The sequence below is a fragment of the Bombina bombina genome, chromosome 3 (genome assembly GCF_027579735.1).
Source record: "Bombina bombina isolate aBomBom1 chromosome 3, aBomBom1.pri, whole genome shotgun sequence".
Taxonomy (NCBI): Eukaryota; Metazoa; Chordata; class Amphibia; order Anura; family Bombinatoridae; genus Bombina; species Bombina bombina.
The window spans coordinates 798,622,554-798,642,566 of NC_069501.1; positions in this window are offsets into that span (position 1 = coordinate 798,622,554).

Below are 20,013 nucleotides of genomic sequence, written 5' to 3' on the forward strand. Positions count from 1 at the left end.
TTGATTTTCTGTCAGTTAAATAAGTGTGTTGTGAATTTTGTGCAAACTTCACCTTCATATAGCTGGTGAGATAATTCAGTGAGACAAGCTTGTGTAAAATGCTTACAGCATTTAATGAGAATTCTGAAAGAGCTTCAGACATACTCTGGTAACTCCCCTGTTAAGCCCAGGGAAATCACCTGTCCGTCCCATGTTCTGAAGCTGTCAGCTTTATTTTACAATAGAGCAAATACAAACTCCAATGTAATTTGTAAAAGATTCCCAGAAATATACAAAGTATGATCCTAATTTGTTAAAGTAACACAGACAATTTCAAAACAATCATAATTTGTAAAATCACAGCTGTATCTAATTCTAATTCTAAATACATTAAAATACAAAAGAGAACGTGCAAAGCTTAACTGTATTAATACTAAAATGAATCAATCTGAAATGTAGAGTAATATAAAATACAAAACACAAAGTGTAACAATGCTTTCATGTCTTGCAGTCCTATACTGCATTGTGCTTGTGTCTCCTTCACATACAGAAATACAGAGAGCACTCATAACAATATAGCAAAATTTGCCTGCCTTAAATCTTGTGAGAGATCTTGCAGTGCTGGAGGATCATTTAAAATCATCTCATCTCAGTAGATAGATTTATAGGATACATATCTTATCTCACTGTGACTTCCAGGGTCAGCCCTTTTTCTGATAGCTTTCAGTAAGACCAGCTCATGTGAAGCATGTGTTTTAATTTCTCTCCAAGCAGGATAATATTTTATCATCAGGCCCTTTGTGTGGCAGTCACCTAGAAACAGCTTCCAAGTTATAGCTGTAGTTATCACCTTCTATCTGAGCTATTAGCACATAATAGAGAATTAATCAACTATTGCTATTATATGTGGCAGCACACATTGCTCCCTCCTACAATTCTTTGTTTCAACACCTAAAAGCAGTTATACAAAAGAGCCAAAATTCAATAATGGAGAAATGATCCTCTACCTTATGCTAAAGCTGGCCACATTACAAGCCTAACTGCTAGTCACAAAATACCTATCTAACGCTTTTAATCCTAGCAGTGAACTTCCCCATCCCAAATACCCATAATAGCTAATCCAAACTTCCACTATCCTAACTACATTGCCCCTATACCAAAAGAAGGGGTGTTCTTTGTGGGGGTATATTTAGAGTTAAAAGGGGGGTTGTGAATTGTGATAGTAGGGGATTTTTTTAATCGTAGAGACCATTAGTTTTTACTATGCCCATCCTATTATTCCTTCATATCCTAACTTTTGCCCCCCTCCACTGCACATCTATCTTTATTGTGACCATCCATTGGTTAAACCTGCACCCTATATTATCCCTGATCTCCAAAATAATTGTTTCAATGACTCTCCACAATGCTGTAGCTTCTTTCTACCTCCAATTTTCTTCTTAAAGGGACATTATACACTAGATTTTTATTTGCATAAATGTTTTGTAGATGATCCATTTATATAGACTATACAGCATTTTTTTTTTTTTAAAAAAGTTTTGCTTATTTTTAAATAACATTGTGCTGATTTTCAGACTCCTAACCAAGCCCCAAAGTTTTAGGAGAATATTGATGTATACCTACTCCAGCTTGCTCCTCTTTGTGTAAAGAGTCTTTTCATATGAAGATGAAGGGGAGGAGGGAATGTTTGCTTTTTTTGCTATAGAACCACTTTGAGCTAACCTTTTTAACAGTGCTAAACTGGGAGTTTCTAAGTAAGTATTTAAACAGTTTTATACTGGATTTTTAGATCAGTATCTGTGAATATTATTCTTTATAGTAGAGTCTATTACATTTAGTTAAATATAAATTGGTGTATACTGTCCCTTTAACACTGTTAATAAGATAAGCCTGGGACACCCACTAAAATGGGCGGATAGCAGAACCTCCCCCTCCCCCTGCATATGAAAAGGCCCATTATACAAACAGAAGCAGTCTGAAGTCTGTATACATCAGTATTCATTAAAAACTTTGGAGTTTGGTTAGGAGTCTGAAAACCAACACAGTGTTATTTAAAAATAAGCAAAACTATATATTTTTTTACAAAAACACACCCAGATGGGCTATATAAATGGATAATCTACAAAACATTTATGCAAAGAAAAATCTAGTGCATAATGTCCCTTTAATTTTTACATTCCCAAAACATATAACCTCTAATCACAGTCCTGTGGCAAAATAGATGTAATTAAATTTACTTAAGAAGTTGTAAAATTGAATCTGGAAGACATACTTTAATAACTCGTGAGACCTGGGTTATTTAAAAACAGGTCCCATAGATAACTAAACACCTACTTATTGACTCCATCCTGCAACTGCTGATGCTGGGAAAATAATTATAACTTAAAACAGCTTTTTCAGTTAAATAATTGGGCAAAACACCACATTTCATTTTATAAACAGAATTATTAACACATTCATTTTGATCATTTAATTATTCTTTATAAGGAGGATGGACCAAAGTACATACACTAAGTTCTTGGTACCTGATCTTCTTATTTCCTCACATGCCTAGTGACATGCCTAGTGACCTACCTTAACCACTATCCTACTCTGTTAGTTCCTTCATTGGCTTGCAATATTTATGTGAACAAAGTTTAAAATACTGCTCATTCCCAAGCCCAAAGAGCTCTAGAAAAACCCCTCCCACCTTACTGGAAACTAGTCTGACGTATAGTCAAGCATAAAAGGTAGGAAAATAAATAGGAGGCATCAGCCAATAGGATTTTTTCTACCTTACTTCCGATTGGCTGATAGAATTATATCAGCCAATCGGAATCTAAGGGACGTCATCTTGGATGCCGTCACTTAAAGGGACACTCAGGTTTTATTAAATTTTCATGATTCAGATACAGCATGTAATTTTAAACAACTTTCCAATTTACTTCCATTAAAAAAAATGTGCACAGTCTTTTATATTTACACTTTTTTTGAGTCACCAGCTCCTACTGAGCATGTGCAAGACTATACGTATATGCATTTGTGATTGGCTGATTGCTATCACATGGTACAGGGGGTGTGGAAATATACATAACTTTAAAATGTGTTAGAAAAGAATCTACTACTCATTTGAAATTCAGAGTAAATGCTTTTGTATTGTCTTGTTATCTTGCATTTGTTGATTATGCAAATCTGCTGTGTTTACTGGTCCTTTAAAGGTACCTTCATTCAGTAAGAAGACTCCGGATGAAGAGGATGCTCCCGCATCGGATGTCTTGAAGATGGACCCGCTCCGCGTCGGATGGATGAAGATAGAAGATGCCGTCTGGATGAAGACTTCAGCCCGTCTGGAGGACCACTTCGCCCAGATTGGATGAAGACTTCTGCCGCTTCCTTGAGGATGGATGTCAGGTCTTCAGAACTGTAAGTCGATCTTCAGGGAGTTAGTGTTAGGTTTTTTTAAGGGTGTATATGGGTGGGTTTTATTTTTAGGTTAGGGTTTTGGGCCTGCAATAGAGCTAACTGCCCTTTTAAGGGCAATGCCCATCTAAATGCCATTTTCAGGGCAATGGGTCGCTTAGGTTTTTTTAGATAGTATTTTTTTTTTCCTTTTAAAGCTTTTTTATTGAGGAATATGCATCATAACAAATATTACAACATAAATGTCCATGAGCTATAATTGTATACATATAATACTTTTGTTGTATCAACATCGTGAGTGTATACATTATTGGTGAACTAAAACATCTGGAATGAGCATATCAGAATTAAAATATAATGACATTTACATAAACCTCATTTTCAATTATTATGAACAAACCTAAATGTAGGGACCGGGGTAAAATTTCAGTCCCATACATGAGCTCAACTTTCTATAAACTTCATAGAGTCAGTTCGAAAATGCCTTTCAACACACTTCTACTAGTGACCCTAATGCGGATTCCCAGGCGGGGGAGATTTTCCTTAAGAGGGTGGAGGGGGAGGGGGAGAGAGACACAGGTTAGGGCAGAGCATATTATGGGGGGGGGGGGGGGGGTAAAGGGTGAGGGGGAGTGGGAGAGGGGAAAGGAGGAAGATGGTCAGGCTTTGGCAATAAATTCAAGAAGACGGGAGTCGTCCATTACCCACTACATTATAACTAGGTATGAGAGATTGAATGTGTTAAGGTAGGTGGTCGGGGATTATCTCATGTCTACATGTTGAACTATGATTTCCCTGGTAAGTAAACCAAGGCTCCCAGATCTGCCAATATAGGTCCTCTTTGTCCATATTAAAATAGAAACTTTGTTCCATTTTGGCGTATATTTGTATTATGGATGTAACAGTTGAAATATCTGGAGGGATGGCCTGCTTCCAGGCCCTTGCTATTGCCAGTTTCATGGCCGCTAGGACAAAGATGATCAGTTTGGAGACATGGGTTGGAACGTTGCTTGGAAAGATGTGCAGAAGGGCTATTGCGGGGGTGAGTGGGATAGAGAGCCCCAGGTTGGTACAAAGGTTAGCTATCTGACCCCACACGGGCGCGAGTGTTGGGCAGTCCCACCATATGTGTATATCTGAGCCTCTTTGCGTGCATTCTCTCCAGCACAGAGGGGACGTTGTAGGAAACATTTGTGACAGTCTCAAAGGGGTGTAGTACCATTTCAGAAATAGCTTCATGTAGGCCTCTACGGTGTTTGCACAGTGAACCGTCTTTTTAGTTAATGTCATAGCTGTGCGTAAGTCCTTATCTGTAATTGGTCTGGATAAGTCTCCCTCCCAAGCCCTTAGTTGCCAGGGTCTGTCTCTGTTAGTGGACATCTGTAGGAGGTCATAGTGAAACGATATGAGTCTAGGAGTTTTGATAGGAAGCTGCCACAGTTTCTCCCAGTTAGTCAGGGGTCTATTTAGAGTCTTGGTGAATCCCCAGGATGTCATAAAAGTGTAAAGTCTCGAATATTCAAAAGAGACCCAAAGAGGGGGTTCTGGGATAATTGTTCCGATAGTATGTGGAGGGAGTAGAGTACCTGCGGGGTATAAGTGGGAAATCGAATGCAGGCCCCACTCACACCATTGTAGGACATGCGTGTCAGGTAGAGCTGTCAGCAAAGCTGACAGGGAATGAATGGGAGACGGATGTGGGGCAATGTCACGTAAGTTTCTGAGGTGATGCCAAACTTTTAGAGTATCTCTAACAATGGCGTTTTTTAGTCTCAGATCATCAAGGCAGTGGCTAGGGATCCAGGGTAAGTCCGCTAACTCTAAGCCCAAAGGAAGGGCTAGTGCTTCTATATTTTTCCATCCCTGTGGTTCTCCTTTATTTGCCCATGCCATAATATGTGATAACCTGGTTGCTTCATAGTAACCACGTATGCTAGGCATTGCAACCCCTCCATGTTCATATTTTTTTTGTAGTATTTTCGCCGCAATCCGAGGTTTAGATTTGCCCCAAATATAACGTTGTCCAAGGGATTGGAGCTTGTCTATCAAAGCAGTGGGGACATTTAGTGGGATGCAACAAAAATAATATAGGATTTTAGGCAAGATCGTCATCTTAAAAGATGCAATACGACCCAGCCACGAAATCTCTTTAAGACTCCAGGAAGAGGTGAGCTCAGTGACCTCTCTGATAAGATCTGTGTAGTTGACATTGATCACCATTTTCGGATCCGGACCAAGTTGTACCCCCAGATGTCGGATAGTGGTTCGTGACCATCGGAAGGAATATGATGTTTGTAATACATCTAATTCAAAGGTTGGAATACATACCGGCAGAGCCTCCGTTTTGGAGACGTTAACTTTGTAGTAGCTGTGAGCTCCAAACTCGGCGACAATATCAAAAAGTGCCGGCAGGGAGCCTATTGGGTTCGTTAGAAATAGTGTCACATCGTCCGCATATAATGCTATTTTCACAGCCTCACTGCCAAGTTGGACACCTCTGATTGCGCGTGATTGCCTAATAGCCTGAGCCAAAGGTTCAATGGCCATGGAGAAAATTAGGGGTGACAGAGGGCACCCTTGCCTAGTGCCATTAGTGATATGTATGGTCGGAGAAGCAAATCCCAGACCTCTAACCGTTGCAGAGGGGTGGGAGTATAGGGCTTGTATTGCCGTGATCACTACGTCAGGTATGCCAAATTGGGCGAGCGTGTACCACAGGTATTCCCATCTGACCCTGTCAAACGCTTTCTCTGCGTCTAGTGACAGGGCCAGCATGGGTATCTTCAGCCGGGATGACTCTGTAAGTATGTTCAACATTTTCCGAGAGTTGTCTGGGCCTTCCCTACCGAACGTGAACCCGACCTGGTCCGTGTGGATCACCTTTGGAAGTAAGCTATTAAGGCGGTTAGCCCATAGTTTTGCATAAAGTTTAACATCGCCATTTATTAACGAGATTGGTCTATAACTCGTACATAACGAGGGGTCCTTGTCCGGTTTAGGAATGGGCAGGATCACTGCTTGTAAAAATTCTTTATGAAATGAACCTGCCTCTCGGGCTTCGCAGAAGACCCTCAAGAGGATCTTGTTTAGTTCTGTTTTGAACAGTTTGTAAAAGGCTGCCGGGAAGCCATCAGGACCTGGAGCTTTGTTATTCTGAGTATGCTTGATGGCTAGGTTAAGTTCCGTGAGGGAGAATGGAGCTTTAAGTGTCTCTCTATCATCCTCTGGGAGAGCCGGCAAACCTAGGCCCTGCAAAAAGTCCTCGACCTCCTGTGCGGAGGATTCCTTGTTAGCCATTGAAGGCTTAAGATGATACAGTTCAGAGTAGTAGGACGCAAACGTCTCTCCAATTTCTTTGGGTGAGAAGACCGAGGTAGTGTCTCTTTTGAGTGACAGAATTCTAGCTGCCGCTGTTCTGCCTTTTAATTTGTGAGCAAGAAGGGTCGAAGCCTTGTTACTTTGACAGTACATCAGCTGTCGAAATCGGGCATAGGAGTCTTTAACTCTCTGTAATTCCCTATCCGCCAGCTGTGCTCTTAGTTTCCCAATTTTATCAGCCAGATCTGTAGTTGGAGAATTTTTATTCTCTTGTTCTGCAGAGCGGAGCTCAACCATGAGGAGACCCAGAGGTAGACCGGCTTGGCGTCGTAATGCTGCCTTTCTTCTGATACATATCCCTCTTATGTATGCTTTCAAAGCAGCCCATACTGTTTGAGGGGACATATCTGGGGTCTCATTTATTCTCAAAAACTCTATAATAGAGGCTTGAAGTGAGGCTCTAAAGGTTTTATCCTGAAGCATTTGTTTCGGGAGTTTCCAACTAGGTCTAGACTCTGTGGTGAAGTCTGTAGAGAGAGTAAACGTAAGAATGTCATGGTCCGACCAAGGGCAAACCCTAATATGTGACATTAAGACTTTATTCAGGGTCCACGAGTCAGTGAAGAAGTGATCAAGTCTTGAGTATGAATTATGGGGTCTGGAAAAGTATGTATAGTCTCTGTCATCGTGGTGGAGCGCCCTCCAAATGTCGTATAGATTATGCTGGATAATGTATTGTCGAAATTTATTGGCAGTGGTTATAGAGTATGCGTCAATTTTTTTCCCTTTCCGAACTTTCTTATCTAGTAGGGGATCCCAAATCATATTGAAGTCGCCCCCTAGGATTGTCGTTCCCGTCCTGTGTTTCTCAATTTTGACCAGTATCCCTTTCAAGAATTTAGATTGTAATTGATTTGGGGCGTATATATTGACAAGGGTAAATAGGATACCATTTAACCTGCAATTAAGCAAGATGAATCGTCCCTGATTATCTTTCTCTGCATGGATATGTTCGAAATGTAGGGATTTATGTATGGCAATTGCTACACCTCTTGTTTTCTCAGTATGGGAGGCTAGGACCACTATAGGATATTCAGGGGTTCTGTATGGGTTCTGGGTTGTCGCAAGCCAATGAGTCTCTTGCAGAAATACAACTTGTACTTTCAGAGACCTCATGATATTGGTAAGCATGCTTCTCTTTTCTTGTGAATTAAGTCCTTTGACGTTTAAAGTTGCAAAGGAAATACTATTCGAAGTCGCCGCCATCTTTAAGTTTAAGAAGGGTAATGGGGGGGGGGGATAGGCAATAAGGGACAAGGAAAGGGAGAGGAATTAGGTATGTAACTCACCCCGCCTGGGTCTGCGCACCTGAATGTGGCACTTGATGAACTCTAAGTTCAACGTTCGTATTAGTGGGCAATACCAACACCTGGGGTGCAATGAAAAAAAAAGTGAAAGAGAGAACGTGAAAATGTTGAACAAAAGAACTGGACAAACAACTGTTGAACGCAGACAGTACAAAGTAAGACTATAGGTTTGAGCCAATCGTAATTGTATGAATTGGGTGAGATTTAATAACTGTAGCCAATATGGTGAACCACTGGATCACCAAGAGGAGAAGTGTGTCTGAATACAAAACTGACTTCTCCAGTCCCCGTACAAGGGGATAGCACAAATATATTTGCGTATATGGAGGGGGGGGGGTTAGTACAAGTGCGTGACTTGTAGATGTAGATTGACTGTCATTGGGGGAGTATGAACAAAAAGAACAAACCATTGTCTTTACAACAAACTGAATAACATATTATCTTTCTATTAGCATAGTGATAGATACCATTAGTGTTATGAAATACACCATGTTTTCTACTATCCCTAGGAATAATTCAATTTAGCAACAAGTAAATGTTCAAGGGAGGTCTAGCTACCTGGATAGTATAATGGAGTAGGGAGCACCCTTGAGTCCCAACCGCGAGGAGATAATTACTTAGGAAATCAGGTATCTCTGGGTAAACAGCTCCTCCTTCACGGGGAATCCCGGGCCGCCCTACCCCATTTAGGTAATGAACAATTAACATATGATAAATATATTCAACAATATATACATTTTGCTCAATTTCAGATGTAGAAACATTGTGGCAACAGGAGTTGTTAGGTGTAAAGACCAGAGCTATTTATCTCTCATTTAGCATACTTTTGGAGTCCAGGAGTGAAATCTAGAGCACTAGCTCGGATTCTTGTGACCTGAGGGGTGTCTGTACGGCTAGGTTTCTGCGGTGATTGAGCCGTGTTCGTGGTTTCAGAGCAGTCTCTAGAGGTCGAAGAATTTGCTTCTGATCGGGGCCTAGCTGAAGTTAGGCCCCAACTCTGTAGCAGATCAAACCCCTCTTTAGGGGTAAAAATTGTGTGAGTCTCACCATCTTTAGAAACTATGAGCCTTGTTGGGTATCCCCATCTATATCTGACATTATCCGCTCTTAGGATCTGGGTAATATTTTAGATAGTATTTTATTTGGGGGGTTGGTTGTGTGGGTGGTGGGTTTTACTGTTGGAGGTGTTGTTTGTTTGTTTGTTTTTTTACAGGTAAAAGAGCTGATTTCTTTGGGGTAATGCCCAGCAAAAGGCTTTTGATAATTTAGTTTAGGCTAGGGGATTTTTTATTTTGGGGGGCTTTTTTATTTTGATAGGGCTATTAGATTAGGTGTAATTAGTTTAAATATCTTGTAATTTGTTTATTATTTTCTGTAATTTAGTGTTTGTTGTTTTTTGTACTTTAGCTAATTTAATTTATTTAATTGTTTTTAATTTAGTTAATATATTTAATTGTAGGGTTAGGTTAGGTGTTATTGTAACTTAGGTTAGGTTTTATTTTACAGGTACTTTTGTTTTTATTTTAGCTAGGTAGTTATTAAATAGTTAAACCCCAAGAGCTCTAGAAAAACCCCTCCCACCTTGCTGGAAACTAGTCTGACGTATAGCCAAGCATAAAAGGTAGGAAAATAAAGATTAGGCAAAAAAAATAAGAGAAGGCTATAAAGAAAAACTTTTTTTCACATTGAAACAAAATCCAAAACAGGTTATAACTCTCTCTTTTTTTTTTTGCATGTAATTAAAAACAACTGACAGGTAAAAATAAATTTAACCTGAGACAATTGCCTAAAAGACTTTCCTACCAAAGGCTGCTTCAGAAGAAGCAAAAACATGAACATTCAGTGGATCATGTCTGAATTTATCATTGCACAAGCAGTTCTTGTGAACTGCTTGTGCAATGATGCCCCCTGCAGATTTGCAGCCAATCGGCCGCTAGCAGGGGGTGTCAATCAGCCCGATCATATAGGATCGGGTAGATTGATGTCCGCAGCCTCAGAGCTAGCGGACCAGTTATGGAGCAGCGGTCTTAAGACCGCTGCTTCATAACTGCTGTTTCCGGGGAGTCTGAAGGCTCGCACAGAAACAGGGGCATCAAGCTTGATTTACAGTACTTACCTATAGGCACCCAAATACTGGAGGAAACCAGTAGAATGCCAAACCAGTGCTGAAACATAACAGCAAAGGATATGGAATAGGAGTATATTGACAACATAACAGGGGGGAGGCAATATACAGGTCCCCACAACACCTGTGGAAGGCTTGTGACTAATTGCCATGAGGTGAAAAATATGTAACTACCCATACTTAAAATATATCCATCCAACAGACATTGCACTCTGAGGGGAAATGGGCCTCAGTCTGGGAACCCCCCTTCACTAAAGAAAATCACGAACATCTTAATTCTTCAGATTCCTTCAGCAGAGGTAAATAAAATATCTGTTTCCAGTAAGGTGGGAGATTTTTTTTTATTGAGCTCTTGGGATTTGGTCATTTTTGCCCCCTCCTAGTGGCAGGGTAGAGTAATTACCAGCAGTAATGGATTGTGGACTCTCACCACCTGTATGAAATAAATCACTTATTTATACCTTACCTAGGTGGGCAAAAAAAACAAAACAATTGTGGGTACTATTAACTGTTGTCTATACAAACTTGGATGCTAATTTCTACTCTAAAGGCACCAAAAAGTTTTTCTTTTAACTTACACATATTAGATTAATGCTTATTTTAAATAATTCAATAACCCTTTAGAAGCTAAAACAGCTTTTATTCAGGACCCCATTCCTATAAATTGGTGGTTTACTCTTGGTCAATACTACTCCTGGTAGTGAATGTTTGTTTTAGGGTCTCATTGCAGTATACAGAGATATGAGTAAAATGCCACATCCCCGTACTATCTTTGTTGGGATTCATTAAATTACATCTTTTTTTCTCTCTCTTCCAAGGTATTAGAGCTCAGTGTGCTAGAAGGGCATTGCTAGAGTTCTATAAATGCTAATTTCTCATGCATACAAAATAGGAGACTAGTGACTACATATAATTTTACTAATAACACAAAACTAAAAACTTTGCTTATTACAAGCTAAGGTAAGCATGGACTGTACTAGCAGGCAATGATTCAACGCACATCCCTCACACACTGCCTGGTAACTGGAATAGAGCCAGTTAAGACTGCCACTGTTCTAATTAATGTATTAAGGCTAGTAATTCACTGACTGTGTGCTACCTCACTCTGTTTACTCCTTAGCACTTCAACACATGTCACCCTGAGACTCAATTACCCATCAGTTATTAAATGGACAGTCTATACCAGAATTTGTATTGTTTAAAAAGATCATGAAAGTTTATTTTGGACTAGACTGTCCCTTTAAGTGTGTCCTTCTAAATCTCTGATAATTGATGAGTACTAAGAACAGAGGACAATTGGACAGATTATTGAGTTATATTGCAGAGTATCATGTGCTGACTAAGGCTGAAATAATGCAATAGACAGGTGATCTGAATATGTATTTGGGCATATGTGGTCTTGAAAACAAGGGTTTCTACCTTTCAGTGTTATAAAGGTTTATTGGTTGTTCAAAGATCAATTCCCCCATCAATAATAATACTCTTTGGAGGAAGGCTTACTAAGGACAACTATTAACATGAGAGGGGGCTGATAATGGTAACATTGCTTATACGCAATGGCACATTCAAGCTTCAATGAAGTACATGAAGTAACAGCTAGGATGGTCCTGCTATGCAAAGTTAGGAAAATAAAATACACTATCCAATATTCACTGTATTTTGATGAGTGACTTCTTAACATTTTTCCTTTACCCATTTCAATTTTAAGATCTCTTGAGAAAGACAATTTATACAGTGGAAATGCACTGAGAGTTACCATTATTGAAAAGCTATGTTGTTGTGAGAGAATTAATTATTATTCTGTAATTAATTTCCTTTGATTAGAAATCCTATTATTTAACAAGTTGCACTATGTTGTTATTTTCCTAATTCTGTCTTTGAATTCACTGCTAAAAGAACCATTGAGGAGCTGGACTTTTTAACCATTTGATGTGAGTCAACAATTATTTTTTTTTTTTTTATTGTATTAGTAAAACTAATTGTTATGATACCACATTACTAAATAGTCTCCTATTATGTCATCTGAGCTAATGAAATTCCATAAACTAGGCAAAACTAAGGGATTCAATACATTTTTCTTTTTATTTGATTGAAAATAAAAATACAATTATTTAAAAAATCATAAAGCATTTCTAAGTAAATCCAAGATAAAATAAACATAAAAATGCATATGTGCATATGAGGACAATAAAATATATTAACATATTTAACATATAGGTTAAATATATTTACATAAATACAGAAATTAAAAGGTTATGTATGTTTCCAAGGGTTATTGACTATGTATCACTATGGATGTGACTGTATGAATGAGTGCCACTATGCTTGTATCTCTGTGTAATTGTGGATATGAATATGAATGTTTAGGTGGTCAATGAAAGTGTATGGATATAATGCTAGGAAAGTGACATTTCAGGCAAATATTCATTTAAAATTATAACAAAAGTTGTTTTAAAACGATATCATGCTTGTATTGACAGGTGGTTGATTGAGTAAGAAGAGGCAAGAGGGGAGAATGTTGGAGTCCAAAAATAAACTAATTCCTAGCAAGGTAAATCATTTTGAAAATAACCTGAAGGCCTTGGTCAAGCACAAACTAGTTTGCCCTGCAGAAATGTAATGAATGATAGGGTGTTATTTCACTGATGATACTATATAAGCAAATGTTATCCCCAACAGGGCCGCCATCAGGGGGTGACAGAGGTGACTCCTGTCAGGGGCCCAATGGGGTAGGGGGGCCCCATGAGGCAAGAACTAAAAAAACATTTTTTTTATTTTTTAATTTTTTTAATTTTGGCAGCCACCAGTGGGTACTACAACAGAGTGCTAATTGAGCATGGGAAATTTTATTACAAGGAGTAAAGTATTAGCATTTGAGAGGATTTCTGAGTGTGCACTAAACCACTATGCACAGTGTGAGACAGACTTGGCACTTTGTTTGTAGAGTGTGTGCCAGAGTCAAATGGCTGATCACTTTCATTTGCAGAGGAGGTAGGAATTACTTAGCAAATGTTTTTTTATTTCTTTGTGCAATTTAAGATTGTAACTTCAGTGTGGTAGTAGTTGTATGGTGGGGCCAGGGGTCCATAAAAACAATTTTTTTTAGCAGCAGTGTATTTATGATTATTTGACAATGCTGTAGAAATTCTATATTTAAAACCATGCAGAAATGTTTCCTCCTCAATACACAAATGATATATATTGCATTCCAGTTTACTGCCCCTTTATGCAAGGACTTTCCAGATACAAGGAGGCATTTTATCTAAGATTTTTACATCTGCATAACATGTTATACTCTCAGACTAAGATTGCTCAGTGTTGGAAATGAGACAGGTTAACTTAAAACTGTTCAGTTTACTCTACAGCTGACTTAATTTTGAAGTGTATACCAACAAGCTTAAATCCTGCATTTAACCAGATCTAATGGTATGAGTACCACAGCTTATGGTTCCACCAAGACCATATAGAGTACAGCATTTTAAAAATCCACATGTACAGCTGACAGATGGGAACATTTGTAAACCCATTTAGCGCTGCAGAATCTGTTGGCGCTCTATAAATAACCGTTAATAATAATAATATTTGAAGTGGTGCTCTTGGTTGGGGAAAATGGGGAAAATATCAAACAAACATATGTCAACATTTTAAAAGTACTTTTCTTCATCTAGCCATCTACCCAGATCATTAATGTACAATTTTGAATTCACAGAATAATTTTTGTTTCCACATTTACAAATATGATTCTTTAAAAAGTTATCTCTTAATTTCTGCATTTTTTTTTATCATGCATGTCACACACTGTTTTAGGGGATGTAAGGTGCATAAATGTTTCCTCCTGTGAGTGTTTCTGTGGGTGTCTGTGTGTATGTCTTTGTGCTTTGGTTTGTGTCTCTATGAGTGTGTATGTATTTTTTTTCTGTTGGTATCTCTGTGAGGGTGGGTGTGTATGTCTTTGTGCATTTTCTGTGGATGTCTGTGAGGGTGTGTGCATATGTCTGAGCTTTTTCTATGGGTGTCTCTGTGAGGGTGGGCGTGTGTTTGCCTTTGTGTATTTTTTCTTGATGCCTCTGTGTGTGTGAGTATGTATGTCTGTGTTTTCTGTGGATGTCTCTGTGAGGGTGTGTATTTTCTGTGGGTGTCTCTGTGAGGGTGTGTGTATGTCTTTGTGTGTTTTCTGTGGATGTCTCAGTGAGGGTGTGTATGTATGTCTTTCTGTGTTTTCTGTGGGTGTCTCTCTGTGTGTGTGTGTGTATGTCTTTGTGTGTTTTCTGAGGCTGTCTCTGTTGGTGTTTCCTTGGGTGTATGTGCAAGTTTGAGTTTGTGTGTGTGTGTCCATTGTCTTTTCCTTTTTAGGACATTTTGACCTTACTACTGATTATTCACATCTTTCTACAGACTTTGAGACTAATGAGACCTTTCTGGAAATCACCAATCTACCATTTAACCTTTAAATTATTGTTTAGGCAGTTCAGGGCCCTTCCTTTCAGCCACTGCATGCTGTTGTCATCATTTAGTTGGCATCTTCCTTTACAAAAAAGATAACCAGAACCATATTTTGTTTTCTAAATCTCCTTTTTTTACAAAACTGTAGTTTACCTCATTACTTGTCAGGTCAATGTAAACAAGTGCTAAGTGTCTGTTTGGGTGTCTGTGTCTGAATTTCTTTGCGTGTTTGCTAGAGTGTCTATATGTGAATCCTTATGTGTGAGTGTGAGTGTGTGTTTCAGTGTATGAGTGTGTGTTTCAGTGTATGTTACTACCTTTACAACATTTCCAAGTTTAAATAGACACTTAAGAATAAAGTGCATATACATTTTAGTCACTTGGTCAAAAATTGCACATGTCAAAGGAGGGGTGGGGGGGCCCTGATCAATGGTTAAGTCAGGGGCCCCAAAATTTCTAGTGGCGGCCTCCCCAAATTAGGTTCTGTAATACAAAAACTTAGGTTAGGAACCTCCAGGTCACATGAATCAGAGATGAATGAGGATTAAGACACAGAACAACAGGAGCTATGAAGTCAGATTCAAACAGCCCACATTAGCTATCTGACCATGCTGTAGAGGCCATGCTGTAACAGTGTTACAAATATTCTGAAGATACTCAATGCTCTTAAAACATTCCAAAAGTTGTATGTACAGTAAATACATTTTTTTTTTCAAGAAATAGCTCTATAACTCACTAATTTCATGCGTAAATGTTACAAAAAAGTATGATTTGCTGCTGTGTGTCACAATGTTTATGTATATTTTATATGTATGTCTAGGGTATGTGATTATGGATGCTTTGCCTATATACCTAAGTGTTGTGTGAGTGTCTGAGTGTTCTTTATGAGTGTTTGGGTGCTTTATATGTGTGATTGGGTGCAGTTTTTTTTTGTCTGAGTCTCTATAAGTGTATGGGTGTTGTATGAGTATGTAAGATTGTTTCCTTATATCTGAATGTTGCATAGTTACTTAAAGGGACAGTATACACCAACTTTCATATAACTGCATGTAATAGACACTACTAAAAAGAAGAATATGCACAGATAGTGATATAAAAATCCAGTATAAAACCTTTTAAAAAATTACTTAGAAGCTCCCAGTTTAGCGCGGTTGATGAGGTTAGGCTGGGACACCAAGTGAAAGGGGCTGGGAAATCAGGATGAACAGACACTCCCCCCTTCCCTGCATTTGAAAATACCCATTAGATAAACAGGAGCCAGCTGGAATCTATAGATTTGGGTCTAGATCTAAAACTTTGGAGCTTGGTTAGGAGCCTGAAAATCAGCACAATGTTATTTAAAAATAAGCATAACTATACATTCTTATAAAAACACTCCCAGATAAGATATATAAATGGATCATCTACAAAACATTTATGCAAAGAAAAATCTACTGTACAATATCCCGTTAAAGTTAAAGGGACAGTCTAGTCCAAAGCAAACTTTCATTATTCAGATAGGGTATGAGATTTTAAACAATTTTCCAATTTACTTCTATCACCAAATTTGCTCTTTTGTTATTCTTAGTTGAAAGCTTAATCTAGGAGGTTTATATGCTAATTTTTAAGCCCTTGAAGGCCGCCTCTTAGCTCAGGGCATTTTGACAGTTTTTCACCAATAGAGAGTGTTAGTTCATGTGTTTCATATAGATAACACTGTGCTCACGTACGTGGAGTTCCTAGGAGCCAGCACTGATTGGCTAAAATGCAAGTCTGTCAAAAGAACTGAAATAAGGGGCAGTTTGCAGAGGCTTAGATACAAGATAATCACAGAGGTAAAAAGTATATTAATATAACTGTGTTGGTTATGCAAAACTATGGAATGGGTAATAAAGGGATTATCTATCTTTTAAAACAATAAATATTCTGGTGTAGACTGTCCCTTTAAACCTGGGTGCTGAGTGTATGTTTGCCTTTTCTAAGTATTTAAATTCTGTCTAACTTTTTATGAGCAAATAGGTGCTCTGTAGAAGGCATATGCATTTGTATTCGGACAACAACGGATGACATCTTGAGAAAGGCTTGTAATAAGCTGAAACGCGTTGATGATGTTGTGAGCTGATAACAGAATCTTCAAGGAGCCGAGTTGGTGTTAAACTGAGTGAATAACATAGGCAAAAAAGTTTCAAATAAGAACGGTCTGCCTTCTCATAAGAACCCAGTATCTGAATACCCGTAAACGAAGCAAACATAGAAGGAGAAATAACCCCAGGAGAAATGGTAACTACATAACAGAAAAACCTTGTAACCCTACATCCTCTGGTGAGGAAATAAAAGAGGAAAGATTGCCCCCTTGTGATTTGCAACATGCAAGCCAATTAACACCTGAAGTGCAAAGGATCAAGGAATCTTTTTTTTTTTAAAATAGTTTTTATTGACAATTTTACATATAACACAAACAGGTAAATAGATAACATAGATCAGTAAATGTACATACACATAAAAATTCACTGCATTTCTTTACTAATCGATTCAGCAAGAGTGTTTGGGGGGGGTGGGAAGGGAGGGGGGAGGGAGGGGGATCAGAAAGAGGGTCAAGGGGACAGGTAAAAGAGGGGTTAAGAAAGGGGGAGATGTAATAGAACCTCATTGCACTTAGTATGCCTGGTAATAGTAAAATATATAATAGCTAATTATAAAATCTAACTTTACACGAGTAACGAAGGTTTATCTCTGTGAGTTTATGATTCCCTCTGTTCCCATAAAAAAATAATATCTAATATAAAGTCTTTCTTTCCCAAAAACAGTAATGTCTCTTCTCTAGGGACAATGCATGTGTTACCTCAGCTACCCATTGGCTGAAAGTGGGGGGGAGTATTTGTTTCTGTGGGCATCAGTTGTAGTAGTTTTTTGCGATATATACACTGCAAACTAGGGACTTGATTTAATAAAATCATTGATGCTGAAAGAGAAAGCTGTGTGCTTAATGTAAGGTTAATGCAATGCTCCACTTGGGCCCAAAAATCCGATAGCTTGTTGCAGGACCACCATATGTGAGAGAGTGTGCCCGTTTCTCCACAACGCCTCCAGCAGCTAGAGTTAGCTTCCGGATATATTTCATTTAATTTTTGGGGTGTGAGGTACCGACGTGAAATGATTTTATAGTTAAGTTCAGTCAATGCAAGTGAGGTCGAGGAGGAGTGTGTCATGCGAAAACCTCGTAACCAGGCGTCATTCGGGAGTTGAACCTGAAGCTTAGTTTCCCATTTGGAAGTATAGGAAGGTAATCTGATCGTATGTAAAGCTCTTAAGAGCTTGTGTGTGATAGAGAGGTGAGATTTATGGATATCTTGAGTGAGGCACAATTTTTCAAAGGGTTTGAGTGGGCGAAGGCAATCATTTCTATGGGGGCCATCAACAATAGCCTGTCTGATTTGAAAATAGGAGAACCAGCTATGGATAGGGGAACCTATTGAATCTCTAAGAACAGTTCTATCCCTTACCTGGAATGAATTATGAGTAGGAATATAGGCATGTTTTTATAAGATGCTTCCTCAGTTTCATATTTAAACTGGTGCTGGGTAAAAAAAAGGGTGTTATTCAGTAATGGGGTCATTGGTGAGATTGGAGTAGAAAGAGTATTAGAGTGTTGGATAAGAAAATCCCAGATAGCTAATGTGGCTTTAATACATTCACTAGCTTTAGTCAGGGGGGGTCTATAAGATTTAGGGAGCCAGCATATATCTTGCATTCCACTTTGTTTAAGTAAGGCTGCTTCAATTTGGATCCATACTTTAGAAGGAGGATTATGATTCCATGCAACTATACATGTCAGATGTGTTGCCTTATAGTACAGTGTTAAATTTGGAACGTTTAGGCCTCCCTCTTCTTTTCTCAAATACAAGGTGTTGCGAGACACTCTTGGCTTTTTATATGCCCATATAAAAGATTCTAACATCCTTTGTTGGGTGCGTAAATAATGCCTCGGTATTATTATAGGGAGAGCTTGAAATATATAGATATTTAGGAATTATCATCAGTTTTATTGTATTTATTTGGCCTGCCCAGGAAAGGTGACCCTGCTTGTGCCATGCGTGTAGTAAGGAAAAAATATTAGTTTGAAGTACCATATATTTTTTGTGGAATAGATCTTGAGGGTTTTTTGGGATGTTCAATCCAAGGTATCTGAGAGTGTTTGTAACAGAGAAGGGGGTTTATGTAAGATATAATCTAATTCTGCTGAGTTTACATGAAAAGGGATAATACTGGATTTCTCCATATTTATTGAATAATTAGAAAACTGTTTATATGTCTCTAAGACTTGTATCAAGGCCGGTAGGGAGGTTAACGGTGCTTGTAGAGTAAAGATAATGTCGTCTGCAAAAAGAAGACATATTTGTTGAATATTGCCAAATGTAATGCCTGTGATATTTGGGTTATTTCTAATCTGAATAGCTAATATTTCTACCGTAATGGCGAAAAAGAGGGGAGACAGCGGGCACCCCTGTTGGGTGCCGTTTGATATTGGGAAAAGACAGCGAAATCGTGTCATTGACTTTAATCATAGCTTGAGGGTTATTATATAATGCTTGTACTCTGGATAAGAATTTGTCTGAAAGACCAAATTTTGACAGGGCCGACCACATAAAATGCCAGTCAACCCTCTCAAAGGCCTTCTTGGCATCGGTGGAAAGAAGCACAAGAGGGCTCTTAAGATCATGGGAAGCGTATAATGTATGAAGTAGTCTAGTGGTATTGTCTTTTGCTTCGCGGCCCTTGATAAATCCAACCTGGTCCGGATGGATAACCTTCTGTAAAATAAGATTGAGGCGGTTTGCCAAGATCTTAGCGTATATTTTAATATCGATGTTTAATAAAGAAATCGGTCTGTAGTTGCTCACTATGTCCCTAGGCTTATCTGGTTTTGGAATCACTGTTATCATGGCGTCTAAGAGGGACTGGGGGAACGCAAGGCCTTGATCTATAGACTGAAACAATTCATGTATGTGAGGGCCAATATTTCCTACTAATAACTGATAAAATTTGGTAGAGAGACCATCCAGACCAGGGGATTTGTTATTCGGAAGGAATTTAATTGTATTTGCAATTTCTTGTAGGGAGATGGGGGAATATAATGTAGTCAGATCTTCTTCAGGGATTGATGGAACATGTATTGACTCTAGATACAATTTCAATTTGTCACGTTTTTCCTGGTCATTTGTATTGTTGATGTTGTACAATGAAGTATAGTATGTGACAAAGCTATTAATTATATCTTCATTTTTGGTGTACGTTGCTCCTGTGTTATGTTTAATGGAATGGATATATTAGTTGAGTCTCTGTTTTTTTAAAAAATCTGGCCAGCATTTTCCCCGCCTTATTTAACTCTGCAAAAAATTTAGC